The sequence below is a fragment of the Rhipicephalus microplus genome, chromosome 9, assembly GCF_043290135.1.
Source record: "Rhipicephalus microplus isolate Deutch F79 chromosome 9, USDA_Rmic, whole genome shotgun sequence".
In the NCBI taxonomy this organism is placed as follows: Eukaryota; Metazoa; Arthropoda; class Arachnida; order Ixodida; family Ixodidae; genus Rhipicephalus; species Rhipicephalus microplus.
In genome coordinates, this window is record NC_134708.1 from 27,686,413 (window position 1) to 27,704,706 (window position 18,294).

Consider the following 18,294-nt stretch of genomic DNA (forward strand, 5'->3'; position numbering starts at 1 on the left):
ATCTATCAATCTATCCATCTATCAATCTATCCATCTATCCATCTATCCATCTATCCATCTATCAATCTATCCATCTATCCATCTATCCATCTATCCATATATCATCTATCATCTATCAATCTATCATCTATCAATCTATCAATCTATCAATCTATCAATCTATCATCTATCAATCTATCATCTATCAATCTATCAATATATCAATCTATCATCTATCATCTATCATCTATCATCTATCGTCTATCTATCTATCTATCTATCTATCTATCTATCTATCTATCTATCTATCTATCTATCTATCTATCTATCTATCTATCTATCTATCTATCTATCTATCTATCTATCTATCTATCTATCTATCTATCTATCTATCTATCTATCGAGGTACGCTGGACCTGTGCGTGCTTGTACGTGTCACTTTCGGATAATTAATCTTCTCCGGATCGTCCACTTATCGGTGGTCAGCAGTTTCCGGCATAATAGGCGCACCTTTATCAGGGTCTCTTTGTCATTTCTCATGGCCATATTTCATTATCGGTTTCCGCAGTTGTAATACAATCTTCCACATCTGGCCATTGCTATTACCTGTAGCAACCGATGCGGGGTGGTGCTAAGCAAAGGCTTTACGTGGGTCCAAGCTCCGACATGGGGGAAAGAAAAGCTAGGAGAGAGCCTTGCGCGATGCGACAGAAAGAACAACAAGCGGTAGGACATGCACGCGTCTCAAGCCACGGAGGAAGAGAAAAAAAGAAAGTAAGGAGCTTTACGTCACACGAATGAAGCCCACCGCGTCGGCCCAACAAGTGATCAGAACGCCAGGCCGTGCGGTTGGCTTTAGTACTCACGGTGGCGTTCCATTTTCGATCCTCCTGTGCGAGCCGACCAGTCTGCGCGGAACAAGCATGGAGGAGGACAAGAACAACAAGAGAGAAGGCAGGGAGGTTAACCAGGCACATGCCCGGTTTGCTACCCTACGCTAGGGGAATGGAAAGGGGGCATAAAGATGACAGAGAGAGAGAAAAGAGAAGAGAAAGAGAGAGAAAAAAACGTATGCTTCGATTTAAAGCTACCGGGTGCCTCACCGATGACTCGGCATGTCTTGTTGTTTAGAAACCGTAATGTTCGCGACACGCGCGTAACCAGACCGGAACGTTTTAAGATTATCTGGATGGTTCTTGGTCATTCGGCGTGGTTTGCGCAAGGCAGAACGCACAGTGTAAAGGGGCGATAACAAAACATGATGAAAGAGTGTCGCATTGCCCTCAGTGAAAAAAACATCATTGCGAGACTTAAACAGAAGATGAAAGTTGAGTTATATGTGGGGTTTAACGTCCGAACACTTACGTAGGATTATGAGAAACGCTGTAGTGGAGGGCTGCGGAAATTTCGATCACCTGAGGTTCTTTATTGTGCATCCAAATCTGAGCACACGGGCCTGCAACACAGATGTTCGATGTGAATGTAAGAAAGTAAGCAATAAGTACAAGCAATAAATCACAATAATTAAGCAACAAAAATGCAGCCCCCTTGTTCGTTTAAGGGGCCCTGTTACACATGCCAAGCGCGTTGTTTTCATTGCTTCGTCTCGAAGTGGGGAGTCATTGAGTTTCTCACAATCATACCTAGAGGGACATCTGGCGCTATTGAGCTGCTGAATGCGAGAAAATGAAGAGATATGTGAGCCTCAAACTTGACTCGGATTTGTGTACCTTGAAGACACGTCTGGCTTTACGTTAAATTATCAATTTTTTTTTACTAAAAGAGCACGTGATAAGCTATTTATTTTTTGGCATTGCACAGAAAGGTGTTTTATTTGACACTAGTACCTGCTACGTTGATGTACAATTTTACGAACCGTAAGAAATAACCAACGGCCACAAAACTTGGCAGGGGACGACAAAGCGACCATTCTTTCCACCACTTTTATGTCATATGTTTCTTTCCTTCGCCGTTTGGTTGTGCCGTCACGGTGAGTGTAGTTTTATTTTAAAATGTATTACACGTGAATGAGATCCGCCTCTAAAGATTTTGTTTTAAAGAAGCCTTATTTACGCAGTCGTGTTCGCTTTTGAGCTGAAGCCTCACTCAACAACAGCCAACGCAAGCCTCGCCGACACATCTATATACCATCATTCCCAGCACTCCAAAATCGCCCCTTAAGAAATTCGCACAGACGGTGGCGCCACACTTCCCTCTGGGTATTTGTACGAAAGTCTATGTGTGGAGTGCACCGACATTGGTGCGCGAGCGGCAACGCTAAAAACAAAGCTGTTATAATCCAGAGTGACATACAATGGTTAGTAATCTTATAAACACAGCTGTTATAACCTTAGTTCTACAGAGGAGCCACCACGTGTGTCTCAATGAGTGACACAAAGCGGATGTTTTTGTGATCAGAATTGTGATGCTTCATCACGTGGTAGTGACGACATAGGTCGAGCGTTTTGATTAGTTCAACGCGAGTAATTGCACGTAGTATTCATATGGTCCGAGATCGGTCATGATAGTATACACTAACAATTATAAAATCACTTCTTCTACTTCCTCAGACAAAAATGAATTTGTTTTTTCATTATAATTGTAAAATCTATTCTAAAACGGTGCTATGAGCGGCTGTGCAAGCTGTGCAATAGACACCACGGTGCGGGTCATCCGGCGCATCTTGTGAGGCGGGCGGGCATTGGCAGCGGCCTTCGACGTCAGCGAGAGGAGGAAATGCGAAAGCGAACATTTTTTTTTTCACATAGTCGGCGAGGGTTTGGAAGTTGCAAGGCTGAGCTATCGTTACCATGCACCACACTTAATCAATATTCTTGCGTTCATCTCAGTACTCGGCACTGCACGAATTACAATTGTACAGAGTGTAGATCAACGTTAGTGCAGACGAAAAAGCGTCACAGAAACCCTACGACATGAACGACTTCTGGGCGGGCACTGCATAGTTGAGAGTTTGTAAGCCATCGTGTGGCTTCTGTCACATGGTTCCAAACAGGACTGTGCTGTGTGCATGCTCGCACGTTCTATGCCAACCCTGCCACTTGCTGAAGCATGTGGTTGGTGCTGTCCCTTGGATCAAGAGCTGTTCGAGGAATATGATTGCGTCAGCTATGATCTGCAACGAGAACAACCATCGCATTTAGGGTGATAAAATGCTTTCTGGTCTTTATTTGAGGAAATAGTTCAATTACTTTTTTGACCCCACTGCGCATCGGCAGCCATATCAGTTTAAGGCAGGTCTTTGCATGCCGGCAAACTGTCATACTTATTAATCATATTGGAAACACATAACAAATGAGGTTATGCTCCTAGAGAGAGCTACAGAAGATCCAGGACGAGAGCATAAACCTGAGCATTGTTGGCAGTGACCGAAAGCTGCAAAAAGTTTTAGAATCGAAAGATGGTTTCTATGCATTGTGAGAAAAAGTGAATATATGTTAGCTTTGAACAACGTTGTCAAAAGGCAGCACGCAGGATATTCAGCTTATATTGGTAACGACCACTCATTTCTTGGGTTTACAAGATGGCGCAGCACTAACAAAAGCTCACTGTCGAACGAACATGCTTCGATGCATAGTGAGACTAAACGAACTATCTATCACACGCAATCTATATACTTTGATAGATAGATAGATAGATAGATAGATAGATAGATAGATAGATAGATAGATAGATAGATAGATAGATAGATAGATAGATAGATAGATAGATATGTGGCGTTAACGTCCACCACCATATGATTATAAGAGACGCCGTAGTGGAGGGCTCCGGAAATTTCGACCAACCGGGGTTATTTATTGTGCACTGTTATGCCAGCGAGTCCTCGTCAAACGTCCGTGCCTCTGAAACAGGCAATCTGGGTCAAGGCCAGCCCGCAGCCCGCCGGGCGCGAACAACTCCACGGCGTGAACACGCGCGGCGCATCTGTGGCCCACGTGCATTGAGTCAGTTGCGCACGTGACAGCGAGCCGGCGTCCTCATGTCTGGTGGCCTGACGCATCGCGCGGCGAACCCCATTGGAGGAGCCTGCTCGGAAGACCAGCGGCGCTTCTGATTGGACATTTTAGTTGGGCCCGGTGTAAATAAAAGAAGCCCTGCGGCGCGTCGCGATCGGAGATCCTAGGAGAGGAGTCCCCGTGTCGGAGTGCCGACATGTGTGTGTCAGCGGTTTTAGGCGAAAGGCTGACCTATGTGTTAGAGAGAGGAGCTCGGCTCTTCGAGTCTCTGCCGGCCCCAGTGCCGAAGTTGTAACGCCTCTGTATATATGCTGTACATAAACCTTGTTTAACTCACCGTCGTCTCGTCCGCTCGTCTCCTCAGCTCTGCGCAGAAGCAGTCGCGAGCTGAGAAACATACGCTACCAAACGGCTGGTGACCTTCCCGGCGGGGTCGAAAGCAGTGGCGCCTCCGGGACCGCGTCGGCGTCGCCGTCTTTCGCAACAGTGGTGGCTTCGGCGGGATCGGTCCGCCGTTTCTCAACAGTGGTGGCAGCGGTGGGATCGGCCGGCGTCAGCGACATCGATGCGGTGAGTGCCTGATGTTTTCCCCTCAGTTCACCAGACTACTCTAGCTCAGGTTGTAGTAGTTTAGAGAAGGGCTGTGTGAAGCATTAGAGTGAGCTTTGATCGTTTCAAGCAAAGTCGAAGTGCTTTGAAACCAAAGTTAATGCGGAGGGGGTAAACACGGGAGAGTGAAAAGTTGCTTGCGCGTCTTGCTAGTTGACTTATAGTGGGTACGGCAAGTAAATTGTTAACAGGGGCAAACAGCAAGAGGCTAGTGTGAACGATGGAGAACCTTAAAGTGAAGGAACTCATCGAAATTTGTGAGGAACTCGGCATTACTTTGGGCCGTGCGAAACGAAAGCAAGCGATCCTTGAGATCATGAAGGATGAGGGAGTGTCGGCTGAGGAAGTCGATGAGGCCTGGGTGGATATTAAAGCACGCCGTGAGGAGGCTGAAAGGCGAGAAGTAGAAGCTCGCGAACGTGAGGAGGCTGAAAGGCGAGAAGCTCGTGAAGAGGCTGAAAGGCGCGAAGCTCGCGAACGTGAAGAAAGGCGCGAAGCTCGCGAACGTGAAGAAAGGCGAGAAGCTCGCGAACGCGAAGAAGCTGAAAGGCGCGAACGTCGCGAGGAGGCCGAGAGACAGGAGCGCCTCGAGATGAAACGAATAGAATTGGCAATCCTACAGTGTTCGCAGGCGCCTAGCGCAGCTTCTCCGACGATTCAGGTCAGCGGTATTAGAATTCGGGATCAACTGCCACCGTTCGTAGTGGGCGAGGACATGGCGAAGTATCTCGTCAAGTTTGAACACGTCTGTGAGCGAAATGCTTTGGAGCAGTCTCTTTGGGCGCGGAACCTGCTAGCTCTTCTTCCCGGCGAAGTGTCCGACGCGATAACTTGCTTGTCGAGGGAAGCGTTTGAGAGCTATGACGAGGTTAAGGAAGTGCTCTTGAGACGTTATAAGTTGTCACCCGAGGCTTTCAGGCAAAGGTTCCGGTATGCTAAAAAGGGGAATGAGTCACACGTTGACTTCGCGTTTCGTCTTAAAGCCGATTTGATTGAATGGCTCAAGGGCGAAGGTGTTTATGACGACCGCGATAAAGTGGTGGAATGCGTTGCATTGGAGCAATTCTACCGCTGCATCGAGGAGGATGTCAAACTTTGGCTGCAGGACAGACTTGGGGACGTACAGTTAAACAAGGCAGCTGAGTTAGCTGAGGAGTATTATACTCGCCGAAAGTTGCATAGCAGGGCAGCGCGCGTTGAAAAGGATGAAAGGAAAGAGGGCTTTTCAAGGAAACCTGATCAACGGAAACCCGCTCCGCACCGTAATTTCAAAAAGGACCCATCTCTTACTAAGGAAAGTGTAGGGGAAGGGCAAGCAGAAGCGGAGAAATCGAGTGAGGTTTCTACCACACAGGCATTTGAATCGGAAAACAAACGGAAGCCGCTAATCTGCTACAACTGTAAAAAGGAAGGGCACATCGCGAGAAACTGTCAGGAAAAGTTTGCCTTCGCAACGATCCGAGAATCAGAAAAAAACATGCGGTTGCTGGAGCCGTATCTCCAAGAAATTAGGGTCAATGAGAAAACGTGCCGAGCACTTAGAGACTCAGCGGCAACCATGGACGTTGTCCATCCTTCATTGGTGTCTCCGGATGACTTCACAGGAGAATGCGCGTGGATCAGGCAAGTCGCCGAGGAGCAGAGTGTTCGCTTACCAATCGCCACCGTTGTCATTGAAGGCCCGTTCGGTAAGCTTTGCACCGAAGCGGCTGTGTCTGCCGCGCTGAATGGTCGTTTTTCTTATCTTTTCTCCAACAACTCGGAGCAGCTTCTCAAAGAGCAGGGCAAATCGTTCTTCCCCAACTTAGCGTGCATGGCTCCCACGCGATCGCAAGCGCGAAAGCTTTCGCGGAAGCTTGACTTGGTTCCATGCGGTGAACTCTCAAGTGACCTTGTCGGCGGGTCGACGGAACCCCAGAAAGGGAATTTTCCGCATGAGTCATGTGAGCAGTCACGCGAGCGGCCCGTCGCGGGAGCGGCCGGCGCGGTATGCGCTGGGGGAGACGACGTGGCGCCATTGAGTCAGAGCGAGAGGGTTGCAACGCTCTCGCCTGTAGCGGAAAGTTGGAGCGAGCTGCCGAGAGTTGGTCGAGAGACGCTCATTCGAGGGCAGAGTGAGGATCTCTCGATTGAAGCGCTAGTGGAAAGCCAAATTGAAGCGCTCGTGGAAAGCCAGAAAAACGCGGCAAAAGTGCTGTCGAAGGAGCACTACGAGAAATCGGGGAAGAAGCGCGCTTTTGAAGTTGATAATCAGGTAATGCGGCTGCAGCCATCCAAAAGGAACAAGCTTGAGGTTGATTGGGAAGGGCCCGCCAAAGTATTATCGAAGCCTTGCGATACAACTTATGAGGTGCAAGTAGGAAGGCGGCAGAACAAAATTTACAACTTGATGAAACCCAATGTTCAACATCAAGCGGTCGTAAATCAGCTGTTGAAGGCTTCAGAGGAAGAGGGAGCAGAAAATTTGAGTTCTAGTGAGGTGATCGAAGGGGGATCGAAAGTAATTTGGGAGCAGATAAACCTAGAGCCTAGCTTAAGTGAAGGAGGACCTGAGAAAGAGGACCTGAGAAAGATTGGTTCCGAGTTTGAAGACGTGTTTTCGGACCGCCCCGGAAACATGAGGGTGATCGAACACGATATCGAGCTAAGCGGTGAGGAGTCAATCAGTAGCAAGCCGTATCGTTGTTCCCCTGTGCAACGTCGCAAGTGTGAGCCGCTCTTGGTGCCGCATAGGTATCGTCGCCTAAAAGTGGCCGGTTACTGAGGTGGAGCATGTTGCTCCACAGCGCAACTTTTACGTTCGCTAAAGAAAAAAAAAAAGGAAAGGTAAACGCTAATGCAGGTGCATTGAGCAGTGCGTTCCAGCTAGTAACTTCTCAACCTTTCGGTTTCTGGCTGGCGATTCGGGGCAAAATTTTGACCTCATCACGACCTGGGTTGAGCGCTCTCGTTCAGAGTGATCTCAAGGGGCCAACTTTATGTGGTATTCTAATCCGTTACGTTGTTGTACGTGGAAAAAAAAATTGAGTTGTCATTTTAGGGGTCTTTTGTCCCACATGTGCCTCTTGATGTAGAGGGAACAAAATTCCGATAAACACGTAGATAGGTATATGTTGTACTATACTTTGTCTGGTGTTCTGTCGGGTGACCGAGGGCACTTGCTTGTGTCGTGTGTTGTCTGTTGTCGAACCGTTCTTAGCAAGTTGCAGAACCATCGACAAGTGCTGAAACCGAAGATGGTCAGAAGAGACGAGTGAAGCTGGTCAGCAAGTTGTGGCGACAAGCCAGTGGGGCTGGGATCCGTCGTCAATGATGGGATGTGTTCCCGGAACAGTCTGGAGCTGTATTCTCCCCATGGCCCTGGAGGCGAACCTGGAGGGACCTGGCGAACGAGCGCACCTGACATCCGAGCCCCGTGGAAGCAGCTCGTCTTTCCGGTGCATTGTCTGGCGGCGGGGGTGCTGTTATGCCAGCGAGTCCTCGTCAAACGTCCGTGCCTCTGAAACAGGCAATCTGGGTCAAGGCCAGCCCGCAGCCCGCCGGGCGCGAACAACTCCACGGCGTGAACACGCGCGGCGCATCTGTGGCCCACGTGCATTGAGTCAGTTGCGCACGTGACAGCGAGCCGGCGTCCTCATGTCTGGTGGCCTGACGCATCGCGCGGCGAACCCCATTGGAGGAGCCTGCTCGGAAGACCAGCGGCGCTTCTGATTGGACATTTTAGTTGGGCCCGGTGTAAATAAAAGAAGCCCTGCGGCGCGTCGCGATCGGAGATCCTAGGAGAGGAGTCCCCGTGTCGGAGTGCCGACATGTGTGTGTCAGCGGTTTTAGGCGAAAGGCTGACCTATGTGTTAGAGAGAGGAGCTCGGCTCTTCGAGTCTCTGCCGGCCCCAGTGCCGAAGTTGTAACGCCTCTGTATATATGCTGTACATAAACCTTGTTTAACTCACCGTCGTCTCGTCCGCTCGTCTCCTCAGCTCTGCGCAGAAGCAGTCGCGAGCTGAGAAACATACGCTACCAAACGGCTGGTGACCTTCCCGGCGGGGTCGAAAGCAGTGGCGCCTCCGGGACCGCGTCGGCGTCGCCGTCTTTCGCAACAGTGGTGGCTTCGGCGGGATCGGTCCGCCGTTTCTCAACAGCACCCAAATCTGAGCACACGGGCCTACAACATTTCCGCCTCCATCGGAAATGCAGCCGCCGCAGCCGAGATTCGAACCCGCAACCTGCAGGTCAGCAGCCGAGTACCTTAGCCACTAGACCACCGCGGTGGGGCGATATATAGATAGATCACATCGTGGTTGTGAGTCGTAAAACTCCACATTTCACATAGATAGATAGATAGATAGTTAGACAGTTAGATAGTTAGATAGATATATAGATATATAGATAGATAGATAGTTAGATAGATAGATAGTTAGATAGATAGTTAGATAGGTAGTTAGATAGATAGTTAGATAGATAGATAGATAGATAGATAGATAAATAGATAGATAGATAGATAGATAGATAGATAGATAGATAGATAGATAGATAGATAGATGAACAGATGGCAGCTGTTCTCCTCCTCCTATCACAAAGAATATTTTTCCTCCCCTTCTCAAACAAAGATACGACGTAGATATATCAAACCGGATATGTTCGATTTTTTTCTCTTTCCTTCTTTTGCCTCTAAGGTTCATTGCTGATACGAAGCGCAAGAATGCGAGTTTTCGGAAGGCTTTGAAATAATGCTTTGGCACTTCGAGAATGATTGCTTATTTCACACCATGGATCGAGTGTTGCCGACGTGGTGAGTAAGTGCTGCACAGGGGACTGCAAACGCACCACGTAGCCGGATGCAGTGCCACTGTTTCAACTGCACGCACAGAGAACGAAACCTCACTGGCATGTAGACCATTGACACTTCAAGACGTGACGGCGGTGCTTGAAGAACTCAATAGGATGTTGAGGGACGCCAATCACGAGCAGCTTACCATTCAGACTCAAATGAATTATCTGATTGAACAAAGCAGGAACCAAATTTCCAGGGCGGCCATTATCGTTCAGGATGCCACGCCACCTGCAACGTCATCAATGGCTTAGTAGGCGGCACCAAGTCGTTTCGTCTTGTTGCAAGAAAGTCTCGGCAAGATCTGAATGAAGATTCAAGAACGCTTTCCACATTCCGGTCATGCTTGAAGATATATAGTGTGAACACCTCCAGAGGCGGAACCCCTTGTGGACCTGCCGCAACAAGTTCTGAACACCATACAAATATATCCTCAAAATATTACCCGCTGCATGTCGTTGCCCATATCTAGTGTGGCGTTGAATATCATTCAGAGTTAACCGGATCGTTGTCCACTGGAGCTACACGGAGGGAAGTGCTTGGTACCGTGAGTTATGTTCTAACTCTCGAAAACGTTCACCTGTACGAGTACGAATACTCCAGATGCAGATTTCTGGAAATAGCAGTGTTACACATAAGGGCCAGGCACTTTGCAGTTGAAGTCAATTCTGAACGTGATTTTCGTTTTGATATATTTATAGACATTACCTTTCATGGGATGCGTGAAGAGTAGGGTGGCCCGACGCCTGTTTCTGCTGCCGAAGTATACAGTTTGACAACGGGGCAAATCATTTCAATGCACACGTATGAATAGACAAGTAATTGTAATAACAAAAGAGATTCGTGGGCACATCCACGCCAAGTATGTCTTTCTTCTGTGACGCGATGGAGTGTTCTGTTAGACGAAGTAAAGCTGAATATTGAGCTTTGTCATGAAGAAGAACGCGAGGGTGGACACTCAAGTGCCTAGGGTTTCAGTTAAATTGGCGAGTGTTAGATGCCTGTTTTTATGATGATTTGTGATAAAGCAGTTTATTTTGGAGCGCCACATAAACGTGACACCTAGTCTGTTGGCTTTGATTGCATGCACACTGTTTGTTTGTTTGTTTGTTTCTCTGGACTCATGGCTCACATCCATTAAGGGGGATGGGCCAAGAAAGCGTAGTGCATTTTATTTTGTGAGCAATATAACCATGTGTAACGAATTTGTAATATAATATGACTAATGTAAGGAAAACCACATAAAAAGATCAAACAAAAAATAGAAAAGTCCATTCGATAAATTTTGAGAGGCACACTGCACTGCCTAACCTCTTCTTCATTTGATGTGTGTGTGAAGCCAACTGAGATAAAGTTGTCATTAAAGTTTCGGATTCTGAATTAAGGACTTCGCTCATATTTTTCATTGCATTTCTAAATAATCTTGAGAACATTGTTGTCATTCAGCTCAAGTTTTTAAAGATTTCTTTTCGTTTTGTTCTGGTATGTTTTCTTTTTTATTTTATTCCTTTGAGCCCACTAGGTGAATAAATAAATCATAAATAAAGAAAGAAATAATAAATAAATTGCAAGAATGTGCGCAACTATAAACGAAAGCACATATTTACTTTTAAACAGGGGGCCTGGGGCAGTAGTCTATGTCAGGAAAAACGCACGTTTGCACTGCAGGTTGAACGTTCTAGCAGCTAACTTATTTTGCTCACGGTTCGTCCTATGTCAGCGGGGTGTACACAAAAGTTTCCTCTACACTAAAGCGGTGGCGCTCAAGGTCACCTCTCCGGTGATTTCAACAATGCTCACTAGATGGCGCGCCACCACACAAGACATAGTGCCATCTGAAGGACAATTGTTGGGCCGCGAAAGTGTTTAGTATTTGTGTAGGAAGAGCGTGGACACAGAGTGCAAAAAAATAACTAGGAGGCTCACTAGTAAATATACGGCTGGTAGTGTGGGCAACATGCCAACAAGGAGCATTAATCGAAAAATCAGAGAGACGTAGTGGATTTATTGGATGACAGCGATGGATAGAAGCTGGCTCTCAGTAACTACAGAAGGGGCAAAAATGAAATAAAGAGGGAGAAGTTTTATGATAATTCAAGGGGAAGCGATTTACTGTACAAAGCGACGTCTAGTTACCTTAGAACGGATTGTCCTAAAGCGAGATTCAATAAAGAATAACAACAATTTACTTGCTCTGTGGTGTTAAGGAAACGATGGAACTTGTTTTGATCGAATGCGGCGATATCCACCCAGGTATATGTGCGGGTACAAGCCTAAATGAGGTTTTGTGTTTCGGGGACAAACGCGGAAAGCTGAGCACGTCTGTGATTGAAGCAAGAAAGAGACGGTTAGAGTGCTGGCGGCAGAAAAGTTGATAGAAAGGACAGAAATAGTGGGGAAATAAGGTCATTCTACCTGAACAGGCAGAAAGTTGAAACACAAATGTATTCTTTGTTATACTACCATCAATATAATCGAAATAGATAAGGCATTTGGAGCACACAAAAATAAAGATTTCCTTTCGTTTTTTTTTCTTGCGAGCCTGGTGGAAAGATGTCCACACCCAGATATAAAGGGGATGATAATTTATTTACAGCGCAACACCAGTAAACACAGGACAGGGAAGGAGCAAAAGAGAAAGAAAAGACGGCGCTACTCCTCTTTCGCTCCTTCTCTGTATCAGACTTCCCACAGCTAAAGTTCTCTTGGAAGAACAAGTGGTGTTCATCAAGAAAGGAAGAAATCGTGATTACCAGGCTGCGTTGTCGAGTCCCCTCATTGAACTTTTACCTTCACAGGTCGGGTCTGGCACAGTCGCCTTTGCGCCTTTATTGTAATGAGAGGGAATCTTTGGAGCACTTCTTTTTGTCATGCCGAAAATTCAAAACTCAAAGGGAAACTCTACTAGAAGAATCCCTACGAAAGTTGTGCTTAAACTTGACACTTCCGGTGATTCTTTCATTTGGCGCAGTCGCATTTCGATTTAGCCACAGGAGCGTTTTTACCGCTGTTACAAATTTCTTACGAGAATCTAAAAGAATGGAATGCTAATAATAAGTAACTTCAGTTGTTTTATGTATATTTTTTGTATGTTTATGTGTTTTCTTTTCGAGGTTTTTTTTAGAAATTCAACACCTTTTTATTATTACCTATATTACCTATGTAATCCGACCCTCTCTTTCAAGAAGTGAAATAATTTGAAAAGCAAGGCACCGTCCCATTCATGGCCTATCCCCCTAGGTGGGTTGCGCCAAGGTGTTGAGGAACCAACCAACCAACCAACCTTCCCTGTACTGTGTTTTCTGGTGTTGCGCTGTAAATAAGTTCACAATGGATCCTAACAAACTGGCCAAACTTACCGTCATTAGGGGGACGCTCATTGCATCCATTGATCTGTGGGTTTTCGATGGCCCGTGCACTCGCCTCATCGAAGTGGTTTTTAAAGAAAAGAAAAAGAAAAGTGTCTCATCTTAACTGTCTCTCTTTCCGGATCATCTCAGCAACGCCACACGGGGGATTTGTAGTGGCGGCGAGAAAAAAATGTCCAAGACAGGGGGAAAGAGAAGGGTGTCAGTGGTGTTTGATCTGGGCGCGCGCAAACGTGCAGCGCCTTCGAGTCAGGAGGAAAAAAAAGCCAGGCCTGCCCGGAAGGTGCCGTACAGTCACAGCGAAAGCTATAAGAGCGGCCTTTCAGAGCCTTTTCTAAACACTCATTGGGTTACTACTGCGAGCACAGTTGCTTGATATCCACTAGGTCATTATTAATGAATTGCTTTGGGTAGTATGCCGGCATTAGCTATGATATTTTTCGTCATTCTTCGGAGAAGCGTGGTATCCGCCAAACACTTACTAAGAATTTTGTGCCAATTGTTCATGCAGCGGCTGACAACGATGAGGAATAGTGGCTGAAGTGGGTATGCGCAACAGTTATTAGGGGAACAAGAACAAGCTTTCGTAATGGGTTGGAGCACCGGACGGCCCCCTCGTTACGTTATTCGCATTGTGCGACGACTGGTTCTTCTTTCGCTGTTTTAAAGCACTTTATAAGTCGTGATAACGCGATTGCTTTCCCGACATCAAGCCTGCCTAAGACAAGTTTAACATCAAGTCACAATCACCGGTGTAGCTCAGTGGTATAATACTGGGCTGGCACCCAGCAGACCTGGGCTCGAGCCCCACTTTGTCATTGATACTATGTCAAGCCTACCTATGGCGAGCTTGACAAGTTATCTTTCACCTGCCCCCTCCCACGTGCAGGGTAGCAAACCGGCTGCCTATAGGCTGCTTAACCTCCCTGAAGTTCTTTTCCTCCTTACAAACAGTGGCGTAACTCCGTTGTAGAATACTGTTCTGGCACCCAGCGGGCTTGGGTTCGAGCCCCACTGTGTCATTGCTGCTAGTATTTTTTCTTTCAAATTTCGCGAGATGTGGTTACGCACCCCAGTGGTGGCGGCGGACAACTGCGCGTGACCCGAGTTATGATCTCATAACAGCTTTCGCTGTAAAAGCAAGCCGAAATCATCTTATTACAAGATGAGCTGGCCACTCTGAATCCACTACTATGATCGACCTCTGTTAATCTTCCCCGCCCGCACGTTTGTGTTACAAGCCACAGGATCACAGTGCCAATGTAAGCTATAGATGTCGGATAGCCCAACTTGTATGCTGGCGGGCCCGTGTCTCCAGTATTGTCACAGTCGCAGATTGTGGGCGAGAGAGTTGTTGAACTTGGGCAAAGCCGCACAATCCTTGCAGCAGTGACACTCGACGATTCTTGAGACCACCAGTATGGTTGCGTCTACAGCTTGTTTGGAGGCCTTAACGTGTTGCAGGCTGCGTCTGAGTTGCTTCTGTAGGTCGATGCTATAGGTTCAGCTGGGTGGTGTTCAGTTTCTCCTACGTTGGTTCTCAGCGAAAAGTGTTTCGAATTAAACGAGAAAGAGTACCCTACACGGACATGCAAGTATCAGAGAAATAGTATCTCGCTGAAACCAAGCGGACGCGCCTCTCATAGATCTACGGGCACCTCGTAGTCGGCTTTCCATCGCACCGGGGTCTTTTCACAGCCGTCCTTGGCTTTCCCGCTTTCTAGTATCCACTCGTCCTACGTACTTTGGCTCGCACAGTGGCACACAACGGTTTCACGTACAGAATTGCGTTCCTAATTTACAGTGTCCCACTTAACAACTCAATAAGCCAATACATATACGCTGACATTTTAAAAATCACAAGAGCATCTCCTATATACAAAAGTGGTGACATAAATGAATCCGGAAGCTATCAGCCTATCTCAGTGCGTAGCATTTTAAATATTATATTTGAGAGGGTATAAAATTGCGGCTCAGTTGAAGCAGTACCTAAACAGAAACAAGCTTGTGATAGAATTTCAACACGCATTTAGAAATGATATATCAATTTCATCAGCAGTATCAGAACTAACCCAGAATACAGAAGAACGAGTTTGCCAACGGGGTCTTTTAGATTAAAAGAAGCGTTTGACACGGTCTGTCATTTCATACTTAAAAAAAAAATGCGAACGTATGGCTTCAGCAAAGCTATGATAAACCTTTTTCTCAAACTAGCTAAATGGTCAAAAACATTAAGTAAGGATTGCTTCATTTGCTTCTCAATGTTCTACAATTGTTGTTGGAGTTCCGCAAGGATCAGTATTGGGGCCCATACTAATATTGGTATACGGCAATGACTTCCCATAAGCACTAGAGTCATAAAATCGTTTTTTTACGACGACGATACCGCGCAATTATTCTTAAGGAAATGCCGCAGAGAACTACAGAATGCAATAAATAGCTAGATATACAACATATCAGCTTGGTTTCCATGAAGTAAATTAACTCTGAACAGAGAGAAGACAATGTATGTAGTATTCCGCTCCCGTTAAGTCAAGTGTGACACAACATGCTTTTAAATTCAACTAGTAGGTGGAACAACAGAACAACTAGAGATTATGAAGGATTTAGGGGTATTACTGTACTGCAATTTGAACGGGAGACCACACATATCTAATATATGCACATTATTAGTTTCCGCTCTCTTTTTGCTGCTAAAATGCAGAGAATTTCTTAATGTTAGCACACACAAAAGTGTTTATATTATTTATTTATTTATTTATTCGATACTGCAGATTCAAGGTCCAAGCAGGGTGGTTATTACAGATACAAATAAAATAAAATACAGATATAAATAAATTAGCAATTGCATAAATTTTCGATATTTCACTGTCACACCATATATTGTTCCGAAGCATGGTCTGGTACATACAAAACACACTTAGATAGTATTATTCGCTTACAGAAAAGGGCCTTGCGCATTATGATATAAACACGACCACACGATAATAATAACCTGCTTTCCAATAAACTCGGTACACTACCAATCTCCGTGACTTGCGAAATGAAAGTTGCCATTCTGATAATATTCTACGGAGGAATCACTCGTTATCGCCAAGTTTGTTCATTACACTTAATATGAACACAAGAAATCCAACAGATAATAACTTCCACCTCTCAGTTACTCGAAACACGTACGGCCAATGACTGCTCCACTTTCATGGCTCCAAAATTTCGAACGCACTACCCAATGAAGTAATTTGATTGATTTATATGTGGGGTTTAACGTCCAAAAACCACTATATGATTATGAGAGACGCCGTAGTGGAGGGCTCCGGAAATTTAGACCACCTGGGGTTCTTTAACGTGCACCCAAATCTGAGCACACGGGCCTACAACATTTCCGCCTCCATCGGAAATGCAGCCGCTGCAGCCGGGATTCGAACCCGCGCCCTGCGGGTCAGCAGCCGAGTACCTTAGCCACTAGACCACCGCGGCGGGGCACCCAATGCAGTAAAAATCGCTGATTATTTCACGTTTCGCTGTGAAAAAAAATTGTGCCTCTCAAAAATTATGCGATTTTCTTCACTTTACCTCTGAAGAATCTCTTACTGTGCTAAATCGTCTTTTTTCGTTTCTAAGTTAATGTAGCGTTCACTCTTTGCTTTTATCTGATGTTGAATTTATGTATTTTGCCTCCCCATTAAGATTTTTTTTAAACCTGAGAATCAGATATACACATGATGTTGTTGCTGCCATCTGTATATTGATCATGGACCAAGACTAACCTATGGCTACGAGCCCAACAGTTTTTTTGTTCAAAAATATTGTAACGGGGTCGTGACAATATGAACGAAAAATAAATAAAATCGAAATCATGCGCAATGTGATTGACCCAAGTTTCTGTGGTGCCTACGTATTTAAGACGACGTTAGGTTTCTGGAAGTCCCTGGCACATTGCTCACGCGGTCTCGCATATATTTGCCTAATGCATTTCGAATGCTTAGTCATCGATGTAATGTATTGATCAGTGTATCAATCCACCCTAGGCCCCTTTCGAAAGGTTTCTGAACCGAACGTGGTTTGGCACTTCCCTGCGTAAGCTCGTAACATTTAACCAAGTAAGGGTAGGGTGAAATGTGACGACGTGATCACGGGATGCCAGAAACTACGTTGACATGTTACTTCACGATGACGTCATAAGGTAACGTCATCACCTAATGAGATTGTTTTAATCACTCGAGCTGATGCCAAGGACGCCGAAACTAACGGTGAATTTCCGCATTCGGTTAAGTATCTATGGCCTCATTACAAAAAAACTGAAGCGCCCTTCGACGATCCGGCCGTGGTGTCCGGGGAGCCCGTTTGAAGAAGATCCAAGTTGCATTTAGTGGCGATATCACCGGGTTCTGCTCCTTAAAAATAAGGCAGAGAGAAAAATCTACTTTGTGCATGATTTACTGAGGCGAAGGACTTCTGTGTATATTGAGCCAAGAAACGCGGTGTCACGTGTCGCTGAACTTTGACGATGATCAGCGGTGTCGGCATGAGCCAGCCTAAAGACGAAGCGGTGGAAAGCTACACGCGGGAAGTGAACAGTGCGGTAGATACGCGATAACCACCACCGTTTTACAGCGAAGGCTGTTATGAGATCACAATTCGGGTCACGCGCAGTTGTCCGCCACCGCCTGTGTCCATAACCACATCGCGTGAAATTAGAAAAAAAAATAGCACCAATGACACAGTGGGGCTCGAACCCGGGTCCGCTGGGTGACAGCCCTGTTATTCTACTACTGAGCTACGCTGGTTTTTTTCTTTAATGAATGACATTATCACCAGTAAATTACACAGAACATACTTCATCAGAAGTCAGGCAAACACACACAAGCGTCAAGAACGAAGCCACTCCGGAACGGAGTCAAAAGTCTCGACAACACTGCGCACTTGAGCAGTTGCTTCTCGGGAGACAGATCTCGTCGACCGACCGTGGTGGCTCGGCGTGTCTATCGATCATGCGACTTTTCCATAATGAATAAAGTCCTAACAACATAAACAGGTCGTAAGGAGTACTATCAGTCACTCTTTTTGAACGGAAGGAACCTAATACCATGGGCTGTGATTGGACGTTCTTTTCTTAACGTTCTTTTTAGAATGTACCAAAAGTAAAACGCATCACGACAATGAATAAAACAATGCTCTATAGTCTCAGGTTGGTTACAGAGTCTAGAATTCACTGTCCAGGGTACGGATATTGATTTTTCATTCAGCCACGTTTTCACTGGCAGCGTGGAAGTGTGCAGTTTAAAGAAAAATGTTTTCGCTGAAGGATATATACACATTCTACGTACACAAAATAATACATCATGACCAGACAGAAGCGAATATGGCTTTCGATAAACAGGTTCGGGGAAAAGATTATTCACAAGTGCAGCGGTTAAATTTGTTCTGTCAATAGTATACAAATACTCTAAGGTAAACCTGGCTTTCAAAAAACTGACAGTATCAACAATTTTTTTTAGGAATCCTCGCAACGGCAATTCCTTAGCAACGCTTGTTG

The 18,294-nt window shown here is 45.9% G+C and overlaps 1 protein-coding gene across 2 annotated transcripts in view; it reads left to right on the top strand.

Moving 5' to 3' along the window:
* Positions 1-18,294, top strand: part of LOC119184101 (hemicentin-2-like) — a 183,483-nt gene that overhangs the window by 9,235 nt on the left and 155,954 nt on the right. The window lies entirely within an intron of this gene.